Source organism: Gossypium hirsutum, chromosome A13, assembly GCF_007990345.1.
Source record: "Gossypium hirsutum isolate 1008001.06 chromosome A13, Gossypium_hirsutum_v2.1, whole genome shotgun sequence".
NCBI classification, from domain to species: domain Eukaryota; kingdom Viridiplantae; phylum Streptophyta; class Magnoliopsida; order Malvales; family Malvaceae; genus Gossypium; species Gossypium hirsutum.
In genome coordinates, this window is record NC_053436.1 from 105309900 (window position 1) to 105324038 (window position 14139).

The following is a 14139-nucleotide window of genomic DNA, read 5'->3' on the forward strand; positions in this document are numbered from 1 at the left end:
ATGTACCTTAAATCAACATAAATGATTAATTCTCATGCAAATATGTAAAAACAATAACAAATATTCTAAAAAAATTTTAACCTACTAAACAATAACAAAAAGTAAATAAGCAAATTATAGACATATAAATTAAATAGTAAAAAAATAAAGATATTCATAAATTTTTAGAACAATATGAAAATAATAAAGGAAAACTCTTTTTTTTAAATGATTAATATATATAAACCATATTATAGGGTATAATAACTTAATATATTAACAAAATAATGTACTAAATATTAATATTAATTATTACACATATTTATTTAATAATAAAATAAAAAATCTATATAATTAGTGATAAAGTAGTATATTTTTTACAATGAAATAAAAGTAATGCAAGTTATAATATATGGTAAAATATATAGTGTATAATATAATTTGTAAACAAAATATATAATAATATAAACCATATGATAAGTAAAAAAATATATAATAACATGTATATAATGTAATGTATAATAAAAGGAAAAATACTATAAGGAATAATATATAATATGATATGGAATATAAATAAAACATAATAAAAATACTATCATATAAATAAGGATAATATATACTATTATTTAATAATAATCTTTTTAAAAAAATAAAATTTACACAATTAATGAATAATAATACATAATTTAAAATAAAAATAATATATATATGAAATATATAATAAAATATAATTTATAAGTAAAATATAGAATAATAAAAATAACATGATGGATAATAAAAATAATATGTAATTAATGTTTATAAAAATAAATAATATATGAGGTATTTAAAATAAATTAAATATATAAAAAAGGATTAAAATTGAATTTAATTAAAGAATTTAGGATTAATTACAAAATAAAATAAAAATTGGGTCTAATTGAAAAACGCATTTAAACCCGAGGGACTCATTGGGCAATTAGCCCTTATCCTAGGAAACGACGTCGTTCCTCAGAATGGAGTTAATAACCATTGGGACTAAATTGAAACAACTATAAAATATTAGGGCCGAATTAAAAATAAAATAAAATGAAATTATAAAGATTAAAAATGCGGAAGGACTAATTGAGCAATTAGCCCATTTTCTAAAAATACGCGGATCCTCCCCGGGTCACGGGTCAACGCGCGGATCCTCAATATTGATACAACGCCATTTCAGAGCTTATTGTTTTAAGCTAAACGACGTCATTCTAATAAGGCTATATAAGCCAAATTTTAACTTAAAATTCATTTAAAGCCCGGTTTTGAAAAAAAAAGAAAGAAATCCTCTGAAAGAGGATTTGGGGCCGACCTCGGAGCTCTGTCGAGCCCCCGTTCTCAAGCGCCCACGCGTCCACGCGCCACCGCGAACGCCGCCACGTGCGGCGGTCGGAAGTTGGAAAACTTCCCGTTTCAACGCAAATTTAGAAATAGTTCGTCTCCTCTTTTCCCTTTTCATGTTACCAGCATATATTTTGTAAAAAAATGAAATATTCACCTCTGTATTCTTTGATAATCTGCCAATGTTTCTCTTGTTTTTATCTATATCAACTGTTCGTATCCATTACAACGATAGCACTCGGGCTTTATAGCCACTGTTTACAATATATTTACATCTTTATTTTATTTCCTTGCCATATTTGTTTCGTCTCTGTCGTTTATTTCCCTTTTTTGTGGATGATTGAGGAAAATCCGGCGACGATCGTGCTGACGACGTAGATCTACTGGTGGCATTGATCACGGTGTGATTCGAAGCCTGGAATCTCAGCACTGATAGTGGGTTACACGAGACGAACAGTCGCGTCGTTTGGAATGCTTGCGGCGCTAGTGTTTCTGGAACCTTCCGTTTGCGGCGCCTAGGGTTCCAGAAACCTAGGTCTTCCGTCCTTTGTTAACCAACTGGGCCATTTGGGCCGTACTTGTTTGTGGGTTGGGTGTAAACGGGTTAGTGGGTAGTTTAGGTTAATTGGGTTCTAAGTATTTGGGTCTACGGGTTAGTGGGCTATGGTATTGTAAATGGACTGTAATAAATATAACATTCATTTATTTTTATTTTTTTTGCTTTTGGTTTTAAGGCCCGGGTAGATTTGGGCTACTACAAGGGAAATAACCTAAAATTTTTAATTCTGAAAATAAATTTATCATGCTTGATTCTCTCAAGTCTTAAAGTTTAAAACAACCAATACACAAATATCTATGAATTTAATCCAAAACACATCAATGAAAATCACAAATCGATAAAAGTTCATTCTAATAGAAGTATGAGAAAATTACTTAAACACAAAACATAATTCAGAGATTTTCTAATAATTATATAAATAACCTCTCCACACTTAAAGTGTACATTGTCCTCAATGTACAAACACATATAATCACAGTATAAACAGGATATCATAAGAGAGGGAGAAAACTAAAATTTCCCTAAATATTGGATGAAATTGCCAGAATGGTGAAAAGCAGAATTGTAGAAAAATCTAGATGTAGTGCATGATTCCGAGCAAACTAATAAGAAAATAAACACAAATAGTGAAGAATATTAAGGGGTTATAACTTGAGTACAAACAACCATAAAAATATAGTTCAAAAGATAATAATTAAAAAGACAAGCAAATAAAGAGAAAACAAAACAACTAAAAAGAGAAATAAACATAAAAGAAAAGAAAAGAAAATTAAAACGAAAACAAATAAAATTAATGATCCTCATCGTCGGAAGCATCAGTAGGGTGAGTCGCTAATGCCGAAGAGGAGATGTGAAGGTGCTGACAGATCTGCTGCAGTGTTGCGTCAATTGTAATACCCCGAATATTTTTACAGTAAGATATTATCCTTGATATAATAAAATAAGAAAATCAAGTGACAAAAAGGGAAATTTTGAGTTATGTCAATATTGGGAAGTATATTATGATATATTAATTCAAGAAAGGACTAAATTGTAAAAGAGAGAAAAGTTCTGTTGCACAAGAGTAAATACTCAAAATTTGAGGGGTTAAAGTGTAAATATGAAAAATTTGAAGGACCAATAGTGTAAATATTTTAAGGGTGGAATGATCTAGAAACTAAAGAAAATGGATGAATTAGGACCACATTGAATAGGTGAAGAACTATAAGGGACTAAATTGTAATTTTACCAAATTAAATGATGACTCAAGGATGGAATTTTAAAAGATAATAAAAGACAAAATGGTCAATTGGAAGAAAGAGAAATATAGAAAGTAATAATGATGCTAGTGATATTTTATAATTACTTAATTATATAAATATTATTTTATTAATACTTTAATAAGATATTTTATTATTATTTTATTAGTATATAAAGAAAGAAAGATGAGAAATTCTCATCCATTTTTCCCATGCAAAACCAACGTGAGAAGAAGAAGAAAAAAAGCAGTTTTCATTTATTTACAATTTGGTCCTTTTACCAAAAATTCACCATTTTCACCCAAAAATCAAAAGAAATTTCCATAGCTACTAGGAGAGAAAAATGTTAAGGAGACTATGGAAAGCTAGAATATCAAGTTGGATTCAAGAAATGGAAGCTGAAGGAGAGAGAAAATGAAGATGAAGATTGAAATCAATAGAACAAGGTAAGAACATCATGATTTCAATATATTTTTAAGTTTGATATTATTGACAAAGCATGGGATTAATGTTAATGTAGAGTTTCCTTACATACGGTCCTATATTCTTGATATGTTAGTGAAAAGAAAATAAGAGAATGTGATGAGAAATAGTGTAGAAAAAGAAAATAAGGGTGTTATAAACATGGTAATTAATATCTTGCACTAAAACAGTCTTAGGCAGCAGCAGTAGTCTAAATTTGAAAAATCACCAAAAATTTTAGAAATCGAATTATAGAATAAATAAAATATGAAATTAACGCTATTGAGTATATTTTCTTATAGAATAAATTATGTAAGCAATGGAATTGTAAACCATTAGATATAATAAATTTTGTAAGACAAGGTCAGAATAATTTCGAGTTCCCCTATTATGAATTTAGAAAATCATAAAAAATTGCATAAAAATAATTAGGGGATTAAATTTATATGTTTAGAATCTTGAATGAGTCCATTTTCAAGATAAATAAAAGGTAACATCATTCGAATTCTGTACGAGCAGATAATTAATTGTTAGTGAAGAAGGGTCAGAACTGTTAGATAGCAGAACAGGGATAACTTTAAAGAATAAATTGAACTTATTAGCTAAAATAAAAATTATGAAAATTTTATGGTAAGAACATATAAGAGTCTAGATTCAGGGAAAATTAGTGGATCTTAATTTGGAGTTCTATATCTCTAGATATAAATAATTTAGTGACTATGACACAGATGGACAGCTTAAATATTCATAAAAGTAAATAATAAAAATTATAGATAATGTTACTTACAACTGTGCTATATACATTAAGGATGTGAAATTGAGAGCAGGAGAAGGAAAATATATATGGATATTCAGCTAGCATGGCTAATTTGCATGTTTTAGGCTTAGGGACTAAATTGAATAAAAGTAAAACTTTAGGGGGTAATTTTGTAAAAATGTCAAAAATGACCAAATTGAAGGGAATGAATTGTTTTATTATTTAAATTAATAAATTGAATGAAATTATCAATTTAAGATCGGGTGAAAATTGGGAAAATGGTAAATTACCAAAATGCCCCTGAATTTTGATATTTCTGTAATTTTGCCAAGTAAGTTCATGTAACTTGAATTATATTCTTAAATGCTTGAAATGTATGTTATTGATGTGAATATGACTTGAATGTTTATTGTATGAAAATTAATGACACATTGATATATTTGATAAAAAAGGGGAAAAAATCTCGGTTGAATGAAAGGAAAATTCGATGGATCTCTGAAAAGGAATTGACGGTAAAAAAGGATCTAGCCCAGACGGGTGATCCTATCCTGTTATAGCCCTCCCGAAGAATATGTGTAAAATGGATTTAGCCCGGATGGGTAATCTGAATTAGGGTTTGAATTTAGCCTGCACTGGTAATTCAGATCCAAGCTCATTAGAGTAATTGTGGTTGTAGGGGATTTAGCCTGGACTGGTAATCCCGACAATACTCTATGAGTTTATATTACAAGGGATTTAGCCTGGACTGGTAATCCCGCTGTAAGGATGAGGTTCGCGGGTTTAGGGTTTGTGGTTTTAGGGTTTAGGGGTTTAGAGTTTTAGGTTTTAAAGATACCATGGCAACATGACGGGAAATGAATAAGACCATGGTTGAAAGATACCATGGAAACATGACGGGAATGAATAAGACCATGGTTGAAAGATACCATGGCAACATGACATGAGGTACTATGGCAACATGATAGAAAATGAGTAAGACCATAGTTGAAAGACACTATGGCATCATGTCCAAGATAAATAAGACTGTGGATGGGAGACACTATGACATCTGTTGAACAATTGATATTCAGGTAATATGTATCAGATGACGAATGGTTATATGAAATGGTTGTGTGAAATGTTTACAAGAACTAGTCATATGGAAATATATGTACAAAATAGTTGTACGAAATAATTATGAAGATAGATAAACGAAATAAGTATAAGTACATAGAATATAATTTATGTTAAGTTTGATATAAACTATTACTGGAATAAATATACATAAAATATATGGAAATGATAGAGCATGAAGTATTGATATAATGAAATGAAAGATATATACTTATGAAGAAACGGTAAGAGAATGATATGTTTCATGACATGTACATATATGATTATCTTTGATATGTTGATACAAGAAAATAATATAGGTAAAAACAATTATTAAACTCAAGTGTGGCATGTCGAGAAAATAAGTATTTCAATGTTGAATTTATATGAATTATGTACTAGTATACTAACAATGTCGCTGTTTGATGCTTATACAAGTGCCAAGCTATTGATTGAATGGTAATATATTTATTTATATGATACATTGAATCGATAAGTATTTAATTGAATTTTTCAGGTGATCTGCAAATTCTAGTAATGCCCCGAAACCCTATTTCGACGTTGAATACGGGTTAAGGGTGTTACATCAATACTATCGAACCTCTGAAAGTAGTGCTGCTCGAAGCGAGTGAACCGCTCGGAGAGGTCCTCTAATGTAGCAACAGAAGAAACAGAATGGTGACTCGAAGGTGGAGGATGAGATGGGTCTTCGTCAGTGAAGTCCTCGCGATCATTTTGAGAGTCAGAATGAAATAATCGTACTAAAGAAGATCTACTCCATGAAGCCGCTCGACCATCCTTATATAGGTCATGCTTGATATTCCCTGTGGGGACATCTAGACGGCAAGTGTAAGCGTAGAGGACTGCTCTGGTGTGTCGAGGAGACTGAAATTTTGAGCTAGTCGAGACATATAAGGGCCTAAACAGATAGGTCCCTTCCTATTGCGATCTATCTGATGGTGGAAGGCGAGGGCGATGAAGTAGGCTAAATAAAAAATATGCCTGGTGGCCATACTCCATAAAAAATAGGCATCATTAGTACTAATGACTCCTGTGCTCTCTCTCCTACTAGTAAAACTATGAGCTAAAAGGGCGTGACTATACCATAAAGCCAGAGGGAGAGAAGTCGCCTTCAAGCGACTCGCATCATAAGGTGTCGTACTCACCGTAAAATTTACCCAAAAATTAGATGGTGAGTAGTCGATGTGCCGATGTAGGCGGAGGAAGTTCTCGACACTCATAAATTCCTCAGTGTATAGTCCCAAAGCAGCACAGAACTCAGGGACACTCATATGGCGCACTAGGCCACCGAGTTAGAAAGTGATGGTGCCTGACTCATCATGAGTCGTCATCACATGCTGGAGGGTAAATGTCAAGTAGAACTCTAAATTCAGCTCCATGTATGTGGGCTCGATGATGGAGAAGAACCGGTCCTACTGAGCTGTGGCAATAAAGGCTTCAACATGATCAGCTAACTAGACCTATTCCAAAGCGGCCCAATCAATACATTGGCCTAAGCCAAGTGGTCACAGTCAAAGTAGCTGAAATAAGTCCTCTTGGGGATCCACTGAAAATCGGATATAGGGGTGGCGAGCCTCAGTGAAAGTGCTCGAGAAAGAGGTCGGGCCAGGGGTCTTCCGCTTTTTTGAAGTGGGGATGGCAACTTTGGACTTGCTACGAGTGTTCATCATGGTATACCTGAAAAAGTAAAAACAAAATCCATCAATAAATAAAACATCACGAAATAAGAAAACAAAGGGTCGAGAAGGTAAAATCCAAGTACTTAAAATAGAAATTTACTTCTAAAACAGTATGTACGAATACCTAATGATAAACCATAAAAGTAACACATTTTAATCCCATGCTTAGCATGTTTTTTGATGATTTATCATTTAATTTAGTGAATTTGATGCTCTTAATCCTTTAATTTCATGTTTTATACTTAGGAGAGTATAGGGAAACAAAAGAAGTAGAAAACGGGCCAAAAACGGAAAAAACGGGATGATTTAAAGATCCATACGGCCAAGACCATTTTCACACGGGTTGAGCACATGCCTATGTGAGCCACACGGGCTAGCCATACGCCCATGTGGCAGCCCGTGTCAATATTGCTCCCTATTTCCCAAACACGAGAAAAAAGCCAACTTTTAAGGTTTTTAAGCATTCTAAAGTTTATATAAACACACTAGAAGTAGACCTAAAAGAACACACGGAGTAGAAAGCAGAAATTACTCGAAGAAAGCTGTTGGAATCATCTCGGAAGCAGATCCACACAAGATTGAAGATCTTCATTCAAATTTCTCTCGAAGTTTATTTTGGTTTTTTATGTCTTGTTGTTTTTCTAAATTTGAGATGTTTTCCTTTTACATTATGAACTAAACTCCCTAAATACCTAGGGAGGATGAAATCTACTATGGATCTTATTATTTAATTATCTGAATTACACGATAAATACTTGTTCTTGTTCTTAATTATGTCTTCTTAATCCTTGCCGTAATATTTTCAGGATATTAATCCAAGTTTGATGTGCTTATTCAGTGGAGCAAAAGTCTCTGCTTAAGAGTAGATCTAGCATAATTGAGCAGAGTTGATTGCAATTCTAAAAATAAGACGATATAAATCTACCGGATTAGAGTCAACTCTAATAGGGGAATCCATAGATCAAGTTAATGCGATGATAGGGGTTTTAATTAGAAAGAGATTTCAATTAATCAACCCAGAGTCAGTTGTTCTTAGTCTCGAAAGAGATATTAACATAATTTAAGGATTTCCACAGATCAAGAAAAGTGAATAAATCATTTGATTCAGAGTCTGAATAATAAGTGAAGTCTAGGTGGATTCTTGCCTGGGTATTGTCTCTCTCATTGGCTCAATTCGATCTCTGTCGCGTTCATAGTTAATTAGTTTAATTTTAGATTAAAACAAATTCCTTTAATTATAGGCTAAATAATAGAAAGATAGTTATTACTAGTACTTTTAATACTCGTGGATACGATATTCCGGACTCACCATAGCTATACTACTAATCGATAGGTGCGCTTGCCTTATTCGAAATATTAGTTAGTTTTGTAACCCATCACCTATACATGCAAAAAAAACCATATATTGACGCTATAATGTATCAAACTAGAAGTAATGAAAGCAATAAGGAAGGAATAATAAAGAAAATAACTAAATTAGATCTAAAGGACAAATAAAGACATATTGAAAATAAGAATAGGAGCAATTAATAATAATGATAGGAAAATAAATATATATTAACCTAAACAAAGTTTATTTACTAAGATTAAGGTGATAACAAGAATGGTATAAACAAAACCCAAAATAACCAAATTGAACAAGAAGCATAATAGTAAAACAAAAAATAATAAAAATAAAAATAAAAGCTAAGCATAATAATACTAAAACAGAAAAATAAAAATAAAAATAAGAAGAATATGATAAAATAGAGGAATAGACTGAAAATAAAATAAGAAATAAGAAATAATTAATTAATTAATTAATTAAAATAAAGAAAAGGTAAAAGGGGAAACCAACGGGAGCGGTGGTGGGTCAGGGGTGCGGCAGTCGACGGGCGCAGTGGTGCTCGACGAGGCTAAGGAAGGGTGGAGGTTGTAGCACGGGGGTGATTTTTAGTTTGAAAGGGAGGAAAGGAAAAGGGCTAGGTTGTGCGTAGGTGGTGGCAATGAGGAAACAAAGAAGGAGACGAGGTGAAAAAAGATAGCGGTTGAGGGGAAGGTAAGATTTGACGGGGGTAAAAAGGAGATGGAGAAAGAGAAGGTGGAGTGAGGGGGGTCAGTTGGGGGCGATGGAGTCGGGAGAAAGGGAAAAGGTAGGGCGAGGGAGCCAATGCGACTCGAAGCAAGGGAGAAAAGGGAAAGCTACGCGAGGGGTGGTGAGGGAGAAGGTGGAACAAACGGCGATAGAATGAGATGACGGTGGCCGGAAGAAGGTGAGGGATGTGAGCAGCAGCGCTAGGGTTGGATGGTGAAGAAGAAGACAGAGTAAAAGAAAAGATTTAGGGTTTGGGAGTTAAATGGGTGACACGGTCGTGTGAGGCCCGTATTGAGTCACAGGGCCGTGGCACATGCCCATGTCATTCCTTTTTAACCTGTGTGCGTTTAAAAAATATAGGCCCAATTTTCACACGGCCTCGGATACGCCCGGGTGTCTAGGCTGTGTGGCACACACGGTTGTGTTGCATAGGCGTGTGCAACCTCCTTCGCTTCTCCCACACCCATGTGAACGTCCATACGCCCATGTGGCTCAGCCGTGTCTCAAACATGACCGTGTGCCTTTCTCGTGTAACTCTCTGACTTGATTTAAAAATGAAAAAAATTTGCTCCAAGTTTCACACAGCATAGAACTCGCCCGTGTGTCCAAGTCGTGTGGTCCATACGGCCGTGTGGGCTATTTTAGGCCATGTAACAGTCAAATTTTGGAAAAATTAAGTCCCAGGATCCACACGGCCAAGGACACACCTGTATGTCTAGGCCATGTAGGTCACATAGCCATGTCGCCAGGCCGTGTAACTCACTGTCGAACTTCTTTTTGTGCACACGGCCTAGGCCTAAACACTTTTTTTTATTTTGAAAATTAATTAATTTTAAAAATATCATGAAATAAAATTAAGAAAATTAGCAGTGTTAACACTAGGGTTGCCTCCCGAGAAGCATTTATTTAAAATCTAAGCTTGATTTATCTTGTATTTCCACGGTTACGATCATTCAGGGAGTCGAAACTCCTCTTTCTCGTTATCAATTCTATTATCAAAATAAGGTTTGAGTCGAGTACTATTTACCTTAAATGTGCCGAATTCAGAATGAGTTACCTCGACTGTACCGTATGGAAAGACATTCAGTGCCGTATAAGGGATTTGATTCGTTTGCATCAAGCTCTGAACTGGCAATTCGAGGACCCGTTTTATCTAGCAGTACCTTATCCCCAACCTTAAATTGGTTTGTTCTGTCCATATGCTTGTCAATGCGTCGTTTTGGCTCTTCATCGTGTTTTCTCGGTTTCTTCTTGACAGGCGTCCGCCATTCATCTAATTCATCAATTTGTAACATTCATTCATCGTAAACCATTCTATTTCTGTCATATAGACTGGAACATGGCTCCATTTTGTTTTTTGAGGGGTTTCCTGCAAAGAAGGTGGAAATACAAAAATTTACACACTTTTTCATACCCTTTTTAACTTAAATTCATTCGAATTCAATTAAATTCTTGTCGAAAAATAATTAATTTTTTTAAAATAGTTAAAGTACACTTAAAATATGAACATGTTGAAATTTAGTTAATTTTATAATTAATTTATAATTAAAATAGCTCAGTAGACACTGCCAGAAGCACAAAATCGAGAAGCAATTTGAAGTATCGAGGTGAGTTAATTTCCAGCCTAAGACAGTCCAATTATGTGTATTAATTCATAATATAATTAATTTTAATTTATACCCAATTTAATTTGGGCTAAATAAATTATTATTAATTAGTTATAGAAAAAGTGGTCAAGTTGAACCAAACCGATTGAACTGAACCGGCCAAGGATTGGGCAGCCCAAAACCGTCCATATGCTGACCCAAATCAGCTTATTAGCTGATTAATTAAGCTTGCAAAGAAGCCCTTAAAGACTTGTCAAAGTTGCATTCAAGCCCCTCCACAATTGGTGGCTTTATGGATTTGCCCCAAGCCATATTTAGCAAAGTTGAAGCCATCAACTTTGCCACGTAGATGGCCGGCCAAGGGGCGGCTCTTTCGCTGCTATTTTTAGAAAATTTTAGCTGCCACATTCAGCTATAAAAACCCCCCTTGGCTGGTCATTCAAAGCACACCTCAATTCATTCACATCTCATCTCTCCTCTCTCACTTTCTCCTCTCATTTTCCCATTTCAAGTCTCTTGCTCTTGTGCCTATTTCTCCCCTTGGAAAAGGGCTCTTCTTCAGCCATTTTGGAGCAGTAATTGAGTGTTCATAGAAGCCTTGATCGGCGAGGACAACAAAGAGTGAAGAACGTAGCAACTTTGTCAAAGCCTCGGAAAAATACCGGATTTGATTCTTATTCCCTATCTCTTTAATTTTTTTTGTTGTTATGATGAACATATCCATGAATATTTATGTTTTTGGAATGGTTAATTTAGTTAGTTTAGCTTGAATTTAATTCGTGTTGATTTGATTGCATTTCATCTGCTTAAATTATTAAAATTGTGTTTATGCTGTTATAGGCCTCGGTAAAATGCTTGATTAAGTAAAATCATGCCTAAGTTATTCTTGCATTACAATTGTGAGGTAGTTAATGAATTAATTATTTAAACGAATTGAAATTGTAATTAATAGACATAATACTTAATCAATGCATGTTTATTCTTCTAAGGTAGCTGAAGGTTAAATTAGCAATGTATCTGGCGATACACTTGCCTTGCATAACTGGCAAGATTATTGTGATTAAACTGTTTCAAGGTAAGGATACCTTGTTGCCTCACATAGTCTTTTATGTGCTTATTGGATTTAATTAATCATTTGAATTGACATAGGGATATGCAAGAGATTAGTTCAATTTAATGAGTATGTATGTGCCATAACATGTTTGCTTATTAAAATATGTTTAATCGTTTGAATTAACATAGGGATATGTTAAGAGATGAATGGATTTGTGTAGGTGAGTATGTTCATAAGTTAGCAAATTAGCGAGTTGCCTTGAATTTATTCTTAACAACATAAACATGAGTTTAATAACTAAAAAATCTTATTTTTCTTAATCACTCTTTTTAAAACAAAATATTTTTCTTCACCAAAGTTTTTTAAATTGCATTCATAAATAATCCTTTTCATAGTCCCTGTGGGTACGATAACTCGACATTCACTTGTCACTTTATTACTTGTTGCGATTGTGTATACTTGCACATTTTCATCGTTCCAAAAGATTGAACTACAAGGTTACTCATATTAACAAAACTTGTATAATCATCTCGATCACTAGATGTCTTAATAGAATCATGAGCTTAGAGAGTAATCGTTCAATCACCTACACGAAGTATTAATTCCCATGTACCAACACTAATAATAGTTCTAGCAGTTGGTAAAAAGGGCCGACCTAGAATCAGAGGTACATCACTATCCTCATCCATGTTTAAAACAACAAAATCAACTGGGATATGGATTTATCATTTTTTACAAGAACATCTTTAATAATACCCCTAGGAAATCTAATTAATCTATCGGCTAATTGAATACTCATTCTAGTTTGTTTGGGTTTTCCAAGACCTAATTGCTTAAACATTTTGTAGGGCGTGACATTAATACTCGCCCCTAAATCAGCCAAAGCATTATTAATAGTCAAACTACCAATTAAACAAGAAATAGTAAAACTCCCTGAATCTTTCAATTTGTTGGGTAGTTTATTTTGCAAAATGGCTAAGCAAATTGCATTTAGCTCTACATGCAACGAATCATCTAACTTTCTATTATTTGCCAAAAGCTCCTTTAAAAATTTAACGAAATTGGGCATATGTGAAAGAGCTTCAATAAACAGTAAGTTAATATGTAATTTTTTTAGAAGTTTAAGAAATTCACCAAATTTTCCATTCGTGTGGTCTCTCTTCGTCGCGTTAGTATATGGCACACGAGGTTTATAATCTTTACCAACCGATTTTTGTTCAATCTGGCTTATCTCGACCTTACCGTTACTCACCACAATTTCCTACCTCGATTCTAGTTCAGATGCAATTAACCTTTCTTCATCTCGTACAATAATTGCATGAAGTTGCTCTCTTGGGTTAGTTTCGGTATTTCCAGGCAAGCTCCCTTATGGTCTTTCTAAAATTAGCTTAGCAAGTTAACCTATTTGGTTCTTGAGTCCTTGAATCGATGCTTTTTTATTTTTAAGTGTTGCTTCAGTGTTTTGAAAACAGGTTTCTGAAACTGAGATAAACTTCTTCAACATCTCATCAAGGTTCAGCTTCTTCTCTTCCTGGTAAGGTTGCTATTGGAAGCCTGGACGGGCTTGTGCTCTAGGATTTCCTTGTCCACCCCAAGAGAAATTGGGATGGTTCCTCCAACCTGAATTATAAGTATTACTATAAGGGTTATTTTGAGGCCTATAAATATTACCCATATAATTTATTCGTTCGATCTCTATGCTTGGACCATAGCGTAGAAATTCTGGATTGTTCATTCCTCCTCCATTCGTATCGCATTGCATCACCGGATGTACTTGCGTAGAAACATATAAACCATCATTTTTTTTATTTAAAAGTTCTACCTAATTTGATAACATGGTGACCGCATCTAACTTAAAAACACTGGTTACTTTCATCGGCTTTGTCGTCATGACCTGCCACTAATAATTATTCAGTGCCATCTTCTCTATAAATTCATAAGCCACTTCAGGTGTTTTATTATTCAGTGTACCACCGGCTACTGCATCGATTAATTGCCTGGTTGAGGGATTCAAACCGTTGTAGAAGGTTTGAACCTGTAGCCATAAAGGTAATCCATGGTGAGGGCACTGGCTCAATAAGTCCTTATACCTCTGTCATGCATTGTCTAAGGTTTTTAGGTCAATCTGAATAAAAGAAGAGATATCATTCCTCAACTTAGTTGTCTTAGTCGGTGGGAAATACTTTAGTAAGAATTTCTCGGTCATTTGATCCCATGTAGTGATAGAACCTCGTGGTAAAAATTCAACCATTGTTTAG

At 33.9% G+C, this 14139-nt stretch overlaps 1 long non-coding RNA gene and 1 other non-coding gene across 2 annotated transcripts; both read left to right on the top strand.

Annotated features, from left to right (window-relative positions):
- Window positions 1-1242: 1242 nt before the first annotated feature.
- On the top strand, window positions 1243-2049 carry LOC107894824 (uncharacterized). The gene is made up of 2 exons (XR_001683270.2): window positions 1243-1430; window positions 1684-2049. It is a non-coding gene; the product is annotated as an uncharacterized lncRNA (long non-coding RNA).
- An 11883-nt stretch (window positions 2050-13932) lies between these two features.
- LOC121213384 (small nucleolar RNA R71) lies at window positions 13933-14039 on the top strand. Its single transcript, XR_005908765.1, has one exon. It is a non-coding gene; the product is annotated as a small nucleolar RNA R71 (small nucleolar RNA).
- Window positions 14040-14139: the final 100 nt, after the last annotated feature.